This window comes from Macaca mulatta, chromosome 10 (assembly GCF_049350105.2).
Source record: "Macaca mulatta isolate MMU2019108-1 chromosome 10, T2T-MMU8v2.0, whole genome shotgun sequence".
NCBI lineage: Eukaryota > Metazoa > Chordata > Mammalia > Primates > Cercopithecidae > Macaca > Macaca mulatta.
This window is the reverse complement of record NC_133415.1, coordinates 24226469-24242579: the sequence shown is the minus strand read 5'-3', so window position 1 is coordinate 24242579 and position 16111 is coordinate 24226469. Positions and strand designations below refer to the sequence as shown.

General features: G+C 45.7%; 1 long non-coding RNA gene across 1 annotated transcript; it reads left to right on the top strand.

The window, feature by feature from the left end:
• The first annotated feature begins 10075 nt into the window (after window positions 1-10075).
• Window positions 10076-15045, top strand: LOC114670380 (uncharacterized). The gene is made up of 2 exons (XR_013398796.1): window positions 10076-10228; window positions 13258-15045. It is a non-coding gene; the product is annotated as an uncharacterized LOC114670380 (long non-coding RNA).
• The last annotated feature ends 1066 nt before the right edge of the window (window positions 15046-16111 follow it).

The window sequence follows — 16111 nt, the reverse complement described above, 5'->3', positions numbered from 1 at the left end:
TCTCTGCTTGCAGACAGCCACCTTCTTGCTGGGTCTTCACATGGCCTTTCTTCTCCTTGTGCTCTGAGAGAGATATCTGATGTCCCTTCTTCTTCTGATAAGAACACCAGTCCTATTGGGTTAGAGTCCTGTCTTTATGACCTCATTTAATCTTAATCATCTCCCTCAAGTTCCTAGATCCAAACAGTCACATCGATGGTTGGGGTTTCAACATATGAGCCTGGGAAGGCCACAGTTCAGTCTATAACATGAGAGAATGAAAGAAAAATGAAAGTAGGGAGGGAGGAAAGAGAGACTAAAGTAACAAGCAACAAGCGAAGAAAACAAGAGAGATGAAGAGGAGAGTAGAAAGAGGGCGATAAAAGAAAGGCGAGGTGGGATTATGACCTGTGTAATGCCTTGAGCATGCCGTCGTTTGCTGGGGATGCTTGCAGCCACCAGAAATTGTTCATCTGGGACCTCTGGGACCTTTTGCCACCAGTTTTCTGCTGGCAAAATATGAAGTTTGAAAACAATGAAGTTTATATTTGAGAGTCATAACTAATAACCCTTTGATATAATGAATTTACAAAGAACAAAAATCTGGTTGCCATAGCTGGAGTGCCATTCAGAAGTCAATTAACCAAATATCTTCGTTTTGCATTCAGAAAAACGGAAGCCCAGAGTGGGGAAGGCACCTGCCCCAGGTCACACAGCTCGTGCAAATCCAAATCTTCTGACTGCACCTGTGGTGTTTCTTTCAGGAGGTCAGAGGCTGCAGAGAGAGACAGTTATGGGCTGGGGAATCAGCATCAGAAAACAGAGAAGAATTGAAGTGTGTGAGACAGAGCTAGGCTCTAAAACAAGAGCTATCAATAGAGCCAAGGGCTCCCAGGATACAGAATAGGCAGACAGCTGTGCAGGTTGCACACTGCGCAAGAACCCGTGATTGAGTAAAAGACCGGTGGCTGAAACCCAGTTCCCATTCTGTAAGAGTCGTGCACCCTGGCAGAGAGCTGCTTTTACCCAGAGGAACAGACAGGCTTCTAATTTTCAGAAAGGCAACACATTGGCCCGTAGAGGTTTTTTGAGGAGATTCAGATTGATGGGGCACCTACTATGTGCCAGAATTTTGCAGGGATCCTACTCACATTATTTTGTTTAACTCCTTATGACTAACCCTGCAATAGGGATTGGTATTTTCATCATACAGAAGGGGAAACTGAGGTGTAGAGTAGTGAAAAGACTTGTCACAAAAGTGCTGGCATATGGCTTCCTGCTCAGCAATGGTAATCATGTTTGTCAGAACCTCACTGGGGGCTGCCCCTCGCCTGAGAGCTTTGTATGCAATATTCCACCTAATATTCATGGCAATATCCCCATGCTGGAGAAGCGAAACAGATGCTCAGAGGGGAAATAAATTTCTGAGGCCACCTGGATGTGTCCAGTCCTCCCTTTGCCCATGTGATTTCTAGGAGCTGGGACTTTTCTGTGAGGCTGAACCTCAGGCAGGTGTGGGACTCCCCAGGCTTGGCAGGCAATTACCATAGTATCTCTTCCACCCTCATTCTCCATCTCTTCCTGGTGCTCCCCCACCCCCATCCCAGACCAACCCACAAGAGGTGGGAGGGACGTCCCACTCCCCAGACAGAAGGTTCCACGTGGCTCCCAAACCTGGGGTGTCAGTTCCCGCAGCTCAGGCGCAGCAGCCAAACCCACCCTCCTTCTGGGGGAGGCGAGATGTGGAGAGGCTGGGGGCCCGAGCGCTCGGGCTCAGCAGCCGGACGGGCAGACTGAGGGGTTCCTTGCCAAGGGAGGTGTGATCTCCCCCGGCTCAGCGTCCTGGAGTGCGAACTTCAAACGCCCGATTCTCAACATTTGGCCATATTTTTTTTCTTATCCCAAAGCAAATCCGGCTCCAATGTGGGTTCCCAGTGCCTGGCTGGGTTGCAGTTGGCTGCTTTGTGGAGTGAGAGTAGCTGCTCACACAAGGGGGATTTGAAAGGGAAAACCTGGGTAGGGAAGAGGGGAGCAGGAAAGGGCAACTTTCCCTATGGCTGACCTGGGGGAGGGTTGTTGATGTGTGGTGGGTGGGTGGATGAACAGAAAGATGGAGACATGAGCAGACAGGCACTGAGCAGGCAGTCTGGAGAGGATCAGCCCAGGACCCACACATTACCTCTCTCTCCCCTGGACCCCTGGGCCTCTTGCAGCCTTTATTATCTCACTCACCTCCCTGGACGGTGAAGGGCCCTGTCTGTGTCTGCCTCTCAAGGGTCTGAGCCTTGCTAAGCTCTATATGGCTGGAGCTGAACACAGGGTCTGACATGGCCCATGCCAGAGTTGAGGGAGAAAGGAAGGAAGGAGGTGGGAGAAAAGGAAGGAGAGAAGGTGAATCAAGGGAAGTTTGACATATATATAAATAACATGACATCCTACACACAGTAAAGAACAATCTACTGCTACATCCATGTGCGAATCTCACAGGCATATGCATAAGCAAAAGAAGCCAGACACAAAAGGAGAGAAACTGGACAATCCCATTTGTGTGAGTTTCCAAACAGGCGCAACCAAGCTATGCTAGGGGTCACAAGAATGGTTATCTCTGGGAGAATATGAATTTGGGGGATAAGAGGTTGCCTTTTGGGATATTGGAAATGTTCTAAATCTTGTTCTGGCTGACAGTTTCATGGGTGTCTATGCAGCTGAAGGCCCATCAAGTTGTACAATGAAGATTGGTATAGCTTGGCCATACAGTTTTCTAATATGTAAGTTTTGTAGCTCATTTTTTAAAATAAATGCTACAACACAAAATGGATGGATGATGAATCCATTGATTCATCCTTCCATCAGGTTGATAGATGGAAGGGTAGATGGATGAATGGATGGATAGATAGGTGGGTGGATGGATGGATGAATGGATGGATAGATAGGTGAATTATTGGATGGATGGATGGATGGATGGATTGATGGACAGGTGGGTGGATGGATGGATGCATGGATGGATGGATGGATGGATGGATGGATGGATGGATGGACTGATGGACAGGTGGGTGGGTGGATGGATGGATGGATGGATGGATGGATGGATTGTTGGATGGATGAATGGATGGATTGTTGGATGGATGGATGGATGGATTGTTGGATGGATGGATGGATGAATGGACTGACGGATAGGTGAATGGATAGATGGATGGACAGATGGATGGATGGATGGATGAATGTGTGTAGATGGGTGGATGGATGGGGTATAGATGGTTGGATGGATGGATAGACAAACGCAGACACTCATTCAGTGGACATTTATGGAGACTTGGTGCATGTTGGGCCCTGTGCTTGTTTTGGGACATGCAGACAAATTTTTTCTAGCCTCTGCCTCTAAGGAACTCAGACTCACTTGGGAGACCGGTGCATGCAGACATTATAACGAAACAGGAGGAAAAGAAAGGAGGAGAATGAAAATATTTGCCAAGACCACCAGATAGGTAGAATGGGATAAAAGCAGAGCACTAGATGGGAAGCAGGACGGTACAAGAGAAAGATATGTGAAAAATGAAGGTGGATGAACGGTGACTGAGTGGGTAGATGGGGGGAAGATGGGTCAATGAAGAATTTCTTTTACTCCTCAAAGGTAAAAGTTGCCTTGCACATTGTAAATGTTTAATTACATATTGTGATATTATGAAATATATTTGGTTGTCCCTGGCATAAGGCTCCTGCAACCCTTGGAATCTCTGGGGTTATGAGTGTCTTTGTATGCTAATGAGATGACCGGTGGCTGGCAACCTCTAAATACCTTCAGGGTGAGGACAGGAAAGACCTAGACATAATTAGAGGGTTGAGACTTTCAGCCTCAACCCCACCAACTCCTGGGAGGAAAATGCGGGTGAAGATTGAGTTGGTCACCAATGGCCAATGATTTAATCAATTCAAAACTATGTAATGAAGCCTCCATAAAAATCCCAAAGGACTGGGTTCTGGGAGCTTCCAGTTAGCTGAACGCGTGGAGGATCCTTGTGGGTGGCACACCCAGGTGAGGGCATGGAAGCTCTGTGCCCCTTTCCACGTGCCTTGCCCTGTGCGTCGCTTCATCAGACTGTTCATCTGTGTCATTTGTAATATGCTTTATAATAAACTGGTAAACGTAAATCACGTGTTCCCCCAAGTTCTGTGAGCCTGCTCTAGCAAATTAATTGAACCTGGAAAGGGATTCGCGGGAACCCCAGTTTATAGACAGCAGGTCAGAAGCTCCAGAGGCCTGAACCTGTGACTAGCATCTGACGTGGGGGATGGAGCCCTCAACCTGTGGGATCTGACACTATCTCCAGGTAGACAGTGTCAGAATTCGGTTGAATTAGAGGATACCCAGCTGCTGTCCATCAGAGAATCTGCTAGAGAAAATAATTGGTTTTGGGAGGGCAGAAATCTCTGAACATTCTGATGACCAGGGGTGCTGTGCTGTATTAGTGATGAGAGAGAGTAGGAAAAAAGGTGTTAGTTTTTTCCTTTCTATCCTTACACGTGTTGAATGAATAAATCAACTAATTGAATATGTTTTAGTTCTAGTTTCTCTAGCATGTCTGATGGCAAATATAATCAAGGAATGCCCTTAAGCATTTTGAGGTTCTTTGGTCTAATTGTCTTCCTGCTGAGATCCAGCCTGGAGAAATAATCAGGGATACAGGAAGGGCCCAGGACACGGGTGGTCATTGTGGTTTTATTTGTAATGGCAAAGGTTGGGAGACAGTCCTCAGAAAGTATCAACAGGGAACTTCGACGCAGCCTCATGTGAACATGATGACCAAATAAGTCAGAGGGGAGGTGTTTTAATGATAGGAGAAAATACTTAGGAAGGAAAGTAAAGATAAAATAATTCGTATATGTTATAAAAGTATGTATACAATATGAACTCACTAATGTTTATTTTGTTTTAAGTGCATAAAAACAGGACTTAGAGAAGCTTATGTCAAAGCATTCTGGTGGCTTTCTCTAAGTGGCAGGATATTTTTGTTTTCTACTTTTTTACACATGTCATGTTAACTGACCATTCCACAATTACAATGCAGGACTTTCATGATCCGGTAAAGAAAAGCCATTCCCACTTTGTCAACCTCAAGAAAAAAAATAAGGAAATTTGCTCGGAAAAATAATGATGATGTCAGGGATGCAACCACAGCAATCAATTCCAAACTGTTTCGTCTTGAAGCTACCCCTTTTTAGTTCTCAGAGACTCCTGTGTACCTCAAAGCAAAGTTGTATTGAGAGCCTCGTATGGGGTAGATCCATTGGTATTTTTAGACAGTCCCATCATTCCTCCAACGCATGTTTTTTGAGTACCTACTAGGACCCAGGTAGGCCAATGGGCTGCAAGGGAAGCCCATTGCTGGGAGTCAGTGTTTTGTTAGACACCAAACCTGAGTTAGCTGGACTGTCACCTCTACCCACTCAAGCAAGGGATGAGAAGAGTGGCTCACATCTATGGAATCCTTACTTCGTGCCAGGGACTTGGCATGCATCAAGACTAATCTTGATCCAGCCCTAAGAGATTTGCACATCTATATTTCACAGATGAGGAAACTGAGGCTCAGAGAGGCCAGGTAACTTCTCCAAGGACACAGAGCAAGGATGTACCAGAGATAGAGCCTGTGGTTCCAAGCACAGAGTATTCTCTCTCTGTGACCTGCTTCAACTCAGGAGTCATGAGAATTGCAGCCTGTCATGGGGAGAGGACAAACAAGAAATAATAGAAAGATAATATACTGTGAGAGGCCAATCAAGCAAGATGAAAGCAGGAAGTGACCAATATGTGCCAGTTTTTAGTCAAGAGGAGTTCAGGGACACGCTCCATGAAGTGGGGTATTTAAGCCAAGACCTGAGTGAAGGAGAAAACCATGTGCAGAACCAAGAAGAGCATCCCAGGCTATAGGCACAGCAGGTGCAAAGGCCCTGAGGCATGACAGAGGTGCTTGGCACAAGCAAGGAACAGCAGGAGGCCAGTGGCACTGGAGTAGGGTGGGCATGAGGAGAGAGGGAAGGTGCTAGGAGGTGAAGACAATGAGGTCTCCAGATCACATAGGACCCTGGAGGACTGAGAAATGCCTTGGGATGTTCACCATCCAAGGGTTTTGTGCAAGATCCACATTATAACAAGACCCAGCAGGTTGATGAGGGGAAAACAAACCGCAGTCAGGCAAGGACAGAAGTGGCTACTGCAACAGTCCAAGCGAGAGATGAGTGTGGCTTAGCAGGAGCGACCCCTCCCCACTAACAAAACAAAACAGCGATTTAACTCAGTGGAACCTGTTTATTCTGTGATGAACTCAGACAAACTGGCTTTGGAGGGACCATCTCCCTTATGAAACTCACAGGCCCAGGGCAGGTCAGGAGCAGGTTGGCTGAGAGGGTGTGGGGTCTGGAACACTCCATAGCAGGAGGAGAACTTTGCAGGGCTGCTCTGCTGGAAGTGAAGATGTGGGGGGCCAGCTTCTTTGGTTGCCACCCCACTGTGGACCAGCTCCCTCAGTTAACCATCAAAAGCTCTCAACAACACCCGCTTACAACAGTCTGTGGGATTTGGTTACACCATGAGCAGAGACTGAATCTCTCTTGACCACCCCGTTACAGATGAGGAGACTGAGGCTCAGAGAGGCCAGGTAACCTGCCTAAGGCCTCCCTGGAGATTCTCCTCTATCACATAACTGGTGACTGGCAGGGCCCGGGTTTGAATTGTGACAGCCTGCTCCAGGGCTCACATTGCAACCACCATCATATGGCCCTGACATCCCAGTTGATGAACAAGTCTTTTATGAAATGACAAAAGTCTATTAATCACTGTCCTGGGGCTCCATCCTGTGGCCCCCGAGGACAGAGAGAGGCACAATGTATAGAACATAGAAGGGACCAGTGTAACGAATACTCTCCAGGGCCAGAACTCTTCAAAGCTGAAATTGGCTGTGGGCATGTGGTAGAGAGCTCCCCATCCCTGGAGGCAAACAAGCAGAAAGTAGTCAATCACTGTATATACACGGGCTTCAAATGTTCAGTTGGGATATACTAGATGTTCTGTATTACTTCTCCCAACCTTAACACCCTATACATGGTCAGTCATTCATCTATAGATTTATTCATGCAATTATTGAGCATTTACTAGGCACCTGGCACTGGGTTAAATATGGAGACACACACACAAAAAGAAAAAATCAGCATGGTCTGTCTTCATGAAGTTTGCAGGGAAAGTGATAGCACAAGCGTTTTGGTAACATTTGCTCTCTTATCAAAAGTGTTGCCTATAGTCCAGAGATATTTACATCATGTAACCTCATTAAACTTTTCCCAAGTAGAGGTTAGCATGCTGCCTTTCATAGGAGAAACTGAGGCACGAAGAAGTGCAGGGAGCTGCCCAAATTGTGTGTTAAAGACAGAGACAAGACACACACCTTGATCTATAAAAATCTCTGTAAGAACTTTGTCTCCTATCCAAGGAACAGGTCTATAATCCCTACAGAAAATTCAGGGCTCCGTGGAAGACACTAACCACCCCCACCCCAACCCCCCCACCCCCCCCACACCCTCCACACAAACACACATAAAAACCTTCATGCCAATTTCCCTGGCCAAGGATGCTTTAGGAAACCCTCATCTTCCTTCTTAGGCAGTAGAAGAAGACCTTCGGCAAAAGCCAGACCACTTTCCTCTACGCTTAATGTATTCTCGACTAAATTAAAGTCATACTTCATTTTAAATTAAGGGAATTTTTAAAAAATAAAATATCTACAACATTTAAATATCATTAGTAATTACATTTTATTTTATTTCGAGCTGGTTGGGAACATTTTATTTCTAATTAGGTACATTTGTTTTTAATATCCAGTTTACCAAACAGAAGGACCTCGCTGAACTGAATGGGGAGTGGAAGGGGACTAGCTAGGTCTAGCATGCGATTGGAGGAAGTGAGCTCGGCAGAGATCAGAAAGATCCCCCAGACCACAGGCACTGCTCCTTCGACACTCACATCTCTGGGACCAGCAGCTCTTCTGCCTTTATTATTAGTCGTTGAAGAAGCAATGGGGAGCATGCAAAATTGGGCACTGGTGGAAACTTGTAATAATAATTACAGAAAACTTAATTTAACCAGCATTTACTATACATAAAGCATTTGTACTAAGCATTTTACTACTTGAAGCACCACTGCTAATGATGATAATAATCAGCTAACATTTATCGAGTAGTTGACATATGCCCAGCACTTCATATACAGGATTATTTTAATCCTCACAGGAAACTTTCTTAGGTAGATTCAATCCATCATTCTCAATTCTATAATCCAAAAAGCTCTGAAAACTTCAAGTATTTTGGGAATGCATTTGACTGCAAACCCTGACTTCACCTGACAAGAGGTACTCTGGAATCTTTGTGAACCCTTGGACTGGGAGCCAGCACAATCTGTTGCAGAAAGACTGACACTGCCCCAGCCGCTGGTGGTGAGACCTCTCTGAAATCTGAAAAAGACCTGGCCCTAAAAGATGTGGATGAGGGATGGTAGGCCTGTGTACTATTTTACCAACTTTACAGGTGAGGAGAGAGTTGGATATTGAAATAACTTACCTCCGGGTCACACAGCTCTGGAGTGTGGATTTGAACTTACATCTTCCTGTTACACTGTTCAAAACAACAGAAGATCAGCCCTGGTGGCCCCCACCTGTGCCCATGTCTTCCCCCCTTGGTCCTGGGGCAAGGCTTGGTGTCCCAAGTAGGACTAGAACCCAGGACTCTACCTTGTTGCCCCGTCTACCCCAGTTCAGCTAACTGGGCAGAGTGTGTGTTGCCTGGCTCTGTGACTGACATGACAACCTTCACCCTGAAGGAATGGGCTTGGGGTTGGCTGATTACTGAGCTAGGAGGGACCTCAGATGTTATGGAACATCTACAGTTAATACCTTGGGGGCATTTTTGTATAAAATGTAGGTGTCTGAACTTCACACCTACCAGTGGAATAAGAATCTTTAAGGGTGTGACCCCGGAACCTGCATTTTCAATATTCTCTCCCTGTCATGACCTGATGATGAGCAGTTCAGAATCATCTCATTCCCCCTCCACCAGCACCTCTTGTATGAATCTTCTCTCCAGCCTCCCTGACAGAAAGATGCTTGATCTGTTTTGTTTGCATACCTTCAGGTATGGGGAGCTCACTCACTTTCATAGCTATTAAGTCCAGACCTTAAACTTATGAAACATCTCAATGCTGATCCCTGGAGGCTTGCAGAAGAAACAGCTACTTCGGCACAGGTTACCCTGATTGGGGGCAGATTACACATTGTGTGTGTGTGTGTGTGTGGACAGTGGCCAAAGAGGTGGCTGGGACTCTATTCCAATGTTGTCAGAAGGCATCATTCAGATGAAGGAACAGTAATGAAGTTTCAAACAAAATATGCATTGCCACATTTGCATTTGAGAAAAACCAAGCTGGGGCCACTACCTGTGGCCAGTAGATTAGATGGTGTCAGGCAAAGTTGACCAAACAGGTGATCCAAAGACCCCCGCTGTGCCCGTAACTTCTTTATGATCTCATGCAAGGTCATAAACTCCACCCAAGTTTTTTGAGACTCAGTTTTGTCTTCTGTAAAATGTAACAAGCAATAACTGCCTCTTAGGGATGTATAGAGAGAATTCCCGCAGGAGAGAGATGGCATATTTCAAATTGGGACCATTTGATCCAGGGGCTGGTCATTAAGACGGAGCAGGGTATAGAGAAGCCATTAGGGGTGATAAGGAACAGCACCAAAGGGTTAGTAACAGTGGGGAACTGTTTGCACTCTCAGGCCTGAAAGAGTGGAGTAGGGTGGGATTACCTGGAAAGAGAGAGAGACAGAAGGAGAATGAGATTGAGGGAAGGGCTGCCTGGCAGGGGAAGCTGACGCCTTCAGGCAAGTGAAGAAGCCAGCCCACAGCAACTCTGCAGGGAAGAATGTGGGGAAATAAATGCCTTCATCTCTCTCTTGTCCCACCCGCAGAGCTCCTTCTGGGATTCTCTATTGGCTGAATTCAGCCAGAAGCTGCCTAGGGAGACCCCCACAACTGGATGCAGCCCACTGAAGTCAGCTTCCTGGGGTGCATAGCCGAAGGTAGCAGGGTGCAAAAAGGATCTGAAGGGACAAGTGAACAATGTAGAGCATATCTGTGCTGAAGACGTAAGGAGAGAGTGGAGGTCAGAAGCTGGCAGGGTCCCTGGTGCACGTGTCAGCTGCTAAAGGTAAGTCCCCTCCCGCTGCCACAGCCCTGCTGTCCTTGGCATTGACTGACACCCCAAAGCTCAAGAACCTTGGGTCGGACCCCTCAGAGATTGTAGGACCCACCAAGTGGCCAGTCCTGGGCACTGCACAGACACTGGGCATGGGTTTGTCAGGAAGCCAGCCAGGTTTGAGACCAGGGGCCGCTGGGGCTGTTTGTGCAATTCTGCCTGCTCGTAGCTGTGAGCTGCGTAGCCACGAGCTGTCGAAATCAAGAGGCTGACATTTAACATGCAGCAGCTTCCTGTGATGGATAAATATTAAACACAGCACGACCGACAGGACTAAGTAAATATCTATTAGTCTCCGAGATGGAGTCTGCAGGCACAAGGAGAGGATGTCCTAATTGTTCACCCTCCTTGTAATATTAAATAAGCATCTCGCTAGACTTCAGCCAGGAGGAGTTGCCTTGCTTGGTTCTCTCAATTTCTCTCTCTCTCGCTCTCTCTCTCTCTCTCTTTGATTTCTCTCAATCTCTTTCTAATTTTATTATATTAACTCAAAGAGTCTTATATTTTTTGAGAGCAGGCCAGAAAAAAAAATAACATGAAAAAGTAAGCATTTTCATGACCTTCCTCCAAAGACTGGAATAGAAAGCAAAACTGCAGGAGACCCTAGTAATGGTACAATTCAACCTATTTCTTTATAAGTGTTAAGAAAAAAAAAGGTGAAAGACAAGGAGGAAGATTGTGGCAAAAATCCCTAACCCATGATGTCAGGTCTAGTGCTGGCTATCTTTCATCACCATTGGAAAGTCTAATTTTCTACTCTGTGTATGTGTGCATGTGTGTGTATACATACATTATATTATCTATAATACACTATCTACTATATATATCTACCCTGAATATTAATATGTATATGATAGTATCTATTACACACACACATGCACACAATACATACGTACACACACTTTGGCAACATGATACAGTGCCATGTTGATGAGCACCACACATTCAATCAACCAGTGCATGTTAACTATGCACATGCTATAAGACAGACACTATGCCAGGCTTTGAGTCAGAGGAGCAAACAAGACAGAGTAGATCATTGACTGTATTTGTTATTTACTGTTGTATAGCAAGTCACCACAAACTTTGTAGTCGAGAAAAACAAACACTTATTATCTCATATTTTCTGTGGCTCAGGAATCCAGGCTTTGCAAGATCCTCTGCTCAGGATCTCTCATGAGACTGCAATCACAGTGTTGTCTGGGGCTGCAGTCTCATCTGCAAGGTTGACTGGGGAAGGAGCCACTTCCAAACTCATGTGTTGTTGGCAGAATTCTGTTCCATTAACACTGAGTACTGAAGGCTTCTGTTTTTCATTGGCTGTTGGCTAGAGGCTGTTTCCAGTTCCTTACCCTGGGGGTCTCTCCATAGGTTGGCTTACAACATGGCCACTGGCGCCATCCAAGCTAGCAAGGGAGAGAATGTATTAGCATATTAGCAAAATAGGCATTAGAGTTTTATACAGTATAATCATAGATGTGACTTCCTATCCCCTTTGTAGCACTGGATAGAGGCAAGACACTCAAGGAAAGTGTCACAAAAGAGTGTGTGAGTACTGGGAAGTGGAGATCATGGGGCCCACCTTATAGTTTATTGTCCACATTGGCAATGGAGCTTATGTTTCGGTAGAGAAGGCAGACAACACATGCATAGATCAAGAAAATCATCACTAATAGTGAAAAATGTGAGGAAGAAAATCACGAGGGATCTTTGATCAAAGATAGTGAAAGGCTAGTTCAAGGACAATGTGGAGACAGAAGGAGCTACTTTACACAGGGCCCCAGAAATAGCCTCTCATGAAGAGATCATTTTAGTGGAGACTTGATGAATGAGAACAACCCAATCTTGCTGCGGTGAAAGGGCACTCGGGCAGACGGAATGGCAAGAACAAAAGTCTGAAGGCAGAAAGGAGGCCAGTGTCATTGAAGTACAGTGGCATAGTGGAGTGTGGTTTGCAATAAGGTTGAGAGGTAGGTAGAACTCAGGCCATGCAGGGACTTATAGGTCAAGTGAGGGGAGACATTAAGATTTTATTCTTAGGGTGACGGGCAGTGTATTAGTGCCCTAGAGCTGCTGTGACCAATTGTGACAAACTGTGTGGCTTTCAGCAATAAGAATTCACTTTCTCACAGTTCTGAAAGCCAGAAGTCTGAAATCCAGGTGTCAGCAAGGCCATGCTCCCTCTGACGGCTCTAGGAGTTAATCTTTTCAGCTGGGCCTGGTGGCGTGCGCTTGTCGTCCTAGCTACTTGGGAGGCTGAGGCAGGAGAATCGCTTGAATCCGGGAGTGGAGGTTGTGGTGAGCCGAGATGGCACCACTGCACTCCAGCCTGGTGACAGAGTGAGACTCCATCTCAACAAAAAAAAAAAAAAAAAGAGAAAAAGAGTTAATTTTTTCCAGGCCTCTCTCCTGGCTCCCAGAGTTGCTAACACTCGTCAGTGTCCCTTACCTCACAGGCATGTCATTCCAGTCCCCGTTTCTGTCACCGCATAGCATTCTCTTCCTGTGTGTCCATTATAGTTTCCTTGTCCTCTCTCTAAGGACACTTGTCCTACTGGATTAAAGGTCTACCCAACTCCAGTAGTACCCCCATCATAATGTACAGCTTAATGACATCTGCAAAGACCCTATTTCCAAATAAGATCACAGTCACAGGCTCCAGAGATTAGGACTTTAATATATTCTTTGGAGGGGGGAGACACCATTCAGTCCACAACTGGAAGTCATTGGAGGGTTTGAAAAAGAGGAATGGTGCTTTTTAGAGAGCCCTTAGGTTACTGTCTAGAAAATAAATTTGGGGGCAAGCATCATAACCTGAATTGCAGGTAGATGACCATGCACATTCATAATGAAGATGGCTAGGTCAAGGGTGAGAACACTGGTAAGAAAGGGAGGTCTCAGTGGGAGGTAGATGCAGGAGGTCAGTGGCCATTGAGGTCTGTGTACAAATATCCCATTTCTCCTCCCTCCATTTGGAACAGAAGTGGAGAGTATGAACATAAGCAAGAGGAAGTGATGAGTATCCCCTCCAGGAGAACTTTAAGAGCCAGTGAGTGATTTACTGGGCTCCCAAGCCCTCTGCTCTGATGACAGCAAAGCCCCAAATCATGACGCCTCTATCAATCTGGACCCCTCAGCAGAGCCAGCTTCACAGGTGAGCAACCCATGCAGTCATACAGGGTCCCACAGTTAAAGGGACCCTGCACTTGGTTTATTGCTGTGTTGTCGCCATCTTCAAATTCTTAGCAATATTTGAACAAGGAGTCCTGCATTTGCATTGTGCACTGAGCTCTGCAAATTACAGAGCTGGTGCTAACTCTGAGTGAGGCCAGTGCTTTGCAACACCTCAGCTGCCTCATGGGGAGCAAGTAGCATAAGTGAGAAATAAAAATTGTCGGAAGTCACTGAAATTCAGGAATTATTTTGTTACGGCAGAATAGCTTAGCCTATTCTAACTGCCCATGGAAGCAACATCAAGGCCAAAGGCTTCTAGAGGGGAAAGAAATGAGCCTAGAAGAAAGAGCACTAAGATGTGCTCAAATCTCTTATCTTATGTTTTGAGCTCTGGGTGAGATTTGCTTGGGAGGTATGTTTGTTCTTATTCCAAGGGCAACTACATTTCTAACTAGATCTATGCTATATTGGTATATGTCTTGGATAAAACCTCTCAGGCTCAGACAGACCTGAGTTGCACTACTGGCTGTGTGACTTTGAGCAGATGACTCAACTCTCCAAGGCTCAAATTCTCACCTGTAACATAGGAGTAATCGTGACAAGTTCTCCCTCAGGGCTGCTATGATAATCCAAGTAAGTGCTCAAATCGTGGTAGCTATTATTATTGTTGTTGTTGGATAATGAAGAGTGTGAGGCTTCCCCAAAGCCAGCTTCCCCACCTGATTCCTCTGAGTCTCACCCATTTAACTGGAGTGGATGAATCAGAACTTTCCCCATGGGAGCATTTATAAAAAGGGGACACCCAGCACAAAATATATTTTCCAGGGAGATCCCGGGAAGCACAACAAGCCAAGAAGAGCAGAGCAAAGCATCCCAAGGAAGGAATCTACGTCTGTAGCAGAGCACTCACAAGGCAGGTGCCTTTATCCCTGCTGTGCATTCAAGGAAAGGAGATCCAGAGAGGTTATAGCATCAGTCCTTAGTCACAAAAAATTAGTAGCAGACCTGGGATTCATGCCAAGACATTCTGATGCCCTAACCAGGTCTCTTAACCACACCACTGCATGGCTTTTTGCAAAACTGTGGTTGATAAATTTGCCCTTTGTTATTTTGTGTCCTTCATGCCAGTAACTAACACAGTAAATTCCCATGCAAGTTTATTTAAAGGTTAACACTTGCCTTTGTAGATGACTTCCCTTGCTTTCTCTCATCAGAAATCTCTAACCATGCAGGGTAAGCGTGGATGGCAAGGAGCTTAGAACACAACTCAGTGGTCATGGGCCTGACGTCATTCATCATTTTGCATAACCTTCAAGGTCCTCTGACCTCCTCTCTCCTTCAAAATCTTACTTTGGGCTCTGCCTCTTCCAAGAAGCAGCAGCAAGTCCCCCAGCTGATGAGCAGAATCAAAATTTTTGTAAATGTACATACCAATGGAGTTATTTTAGAATATGTCCAGGCCTGCAGACCTGACTGCAAAAGCCCCTACTATTGGCAGAGCAGTGAGAAAACTGGTTTCACGGTCATGCCTTGTGCATTAGTTATCTATTGACTTACACTAATTGACCGATGCTGCATTAAAAAAAAAAAACAAACAAACCCACAAAACCTCAGCAGCATACAGCAATAAGTTTGTATTGCTTGTGCATTTACGGTGCTCAGCTAGGTGGTTCTGCTGCTCTTACGGGGGATCACTCACATGTCCAGGGCTTGGATGGTTGTTGGCTGATTGAGACTGGCCTCAGTTGGAACGATTCTGGCATCTCAGTTTGCTCCATATATCTCTCATCCTCCAGGCTAGCCTGCGTATGTACGTCTTGCAGTGATGGCAAGGGGCAGGAGAAAGAAAGCCCATCCAAAAAAGCATATTCGAAGCTTATGTATCCCATAAGCTGACATCTTGTTGCCCAAAGCATGTCATGTGGTTAGTGTTGAAGGGCTCTGCAAAATGACATGGTAAAGAATGTGGTTGCAAGGAGGAGTGAAGATTTGTGCCTATTGCTCCAATTGACCACCATGGCACTAGGCTCAGGCCACACTTCTTCTTAACAAGGGAGCAAGTCAAACATGGTTAGTCAAAGTCCATACAAAAACTCACTTCAACAAGCCTCCTCTGGATTGAACAGTAGATATTAAGTCATAAGGTACCACATCAGAAAGATACTGCATATCTTTGGTTCTGCAATTCCATCACCAGGAACTTTTTTATCCTAAGGAAGTCACTGCACAGTGGACAAAGATGTATGCATAAGGATGCTCCTTCTGGCCAAAGACCAAAAACATAAATGGCCATCAGTAAAAGCCAAGTGAGTGAACTATGGTCCATATACGCAATGATCAAAGAAATAAAGGAAAATATATGATTCCCTAGAAAGTATCAAGTAATATGTATGGAAGGAAACTAGGCAGGGGAGGAGAATGGGTGTGGAGGCAACAAGGAGAGGCCGGAGTGAGAAGGTGAGGCTGTGACCTCAGAATAATGAGGTGAGAGGGGAGGGGATTCCAGGCAGTGGGAACAGCATGTGCAAAGTCCCAGCATGTGTGAGGGGTCCTGATGTCACTGACACTACCACTAGCCCTCCTCCAAGTCCTCTCCTGTGGGTCACATGGGCTCGTCTGGTTGCAATCCAATTTCAAAAAGGTCTCTTAACTTCCCAGGCT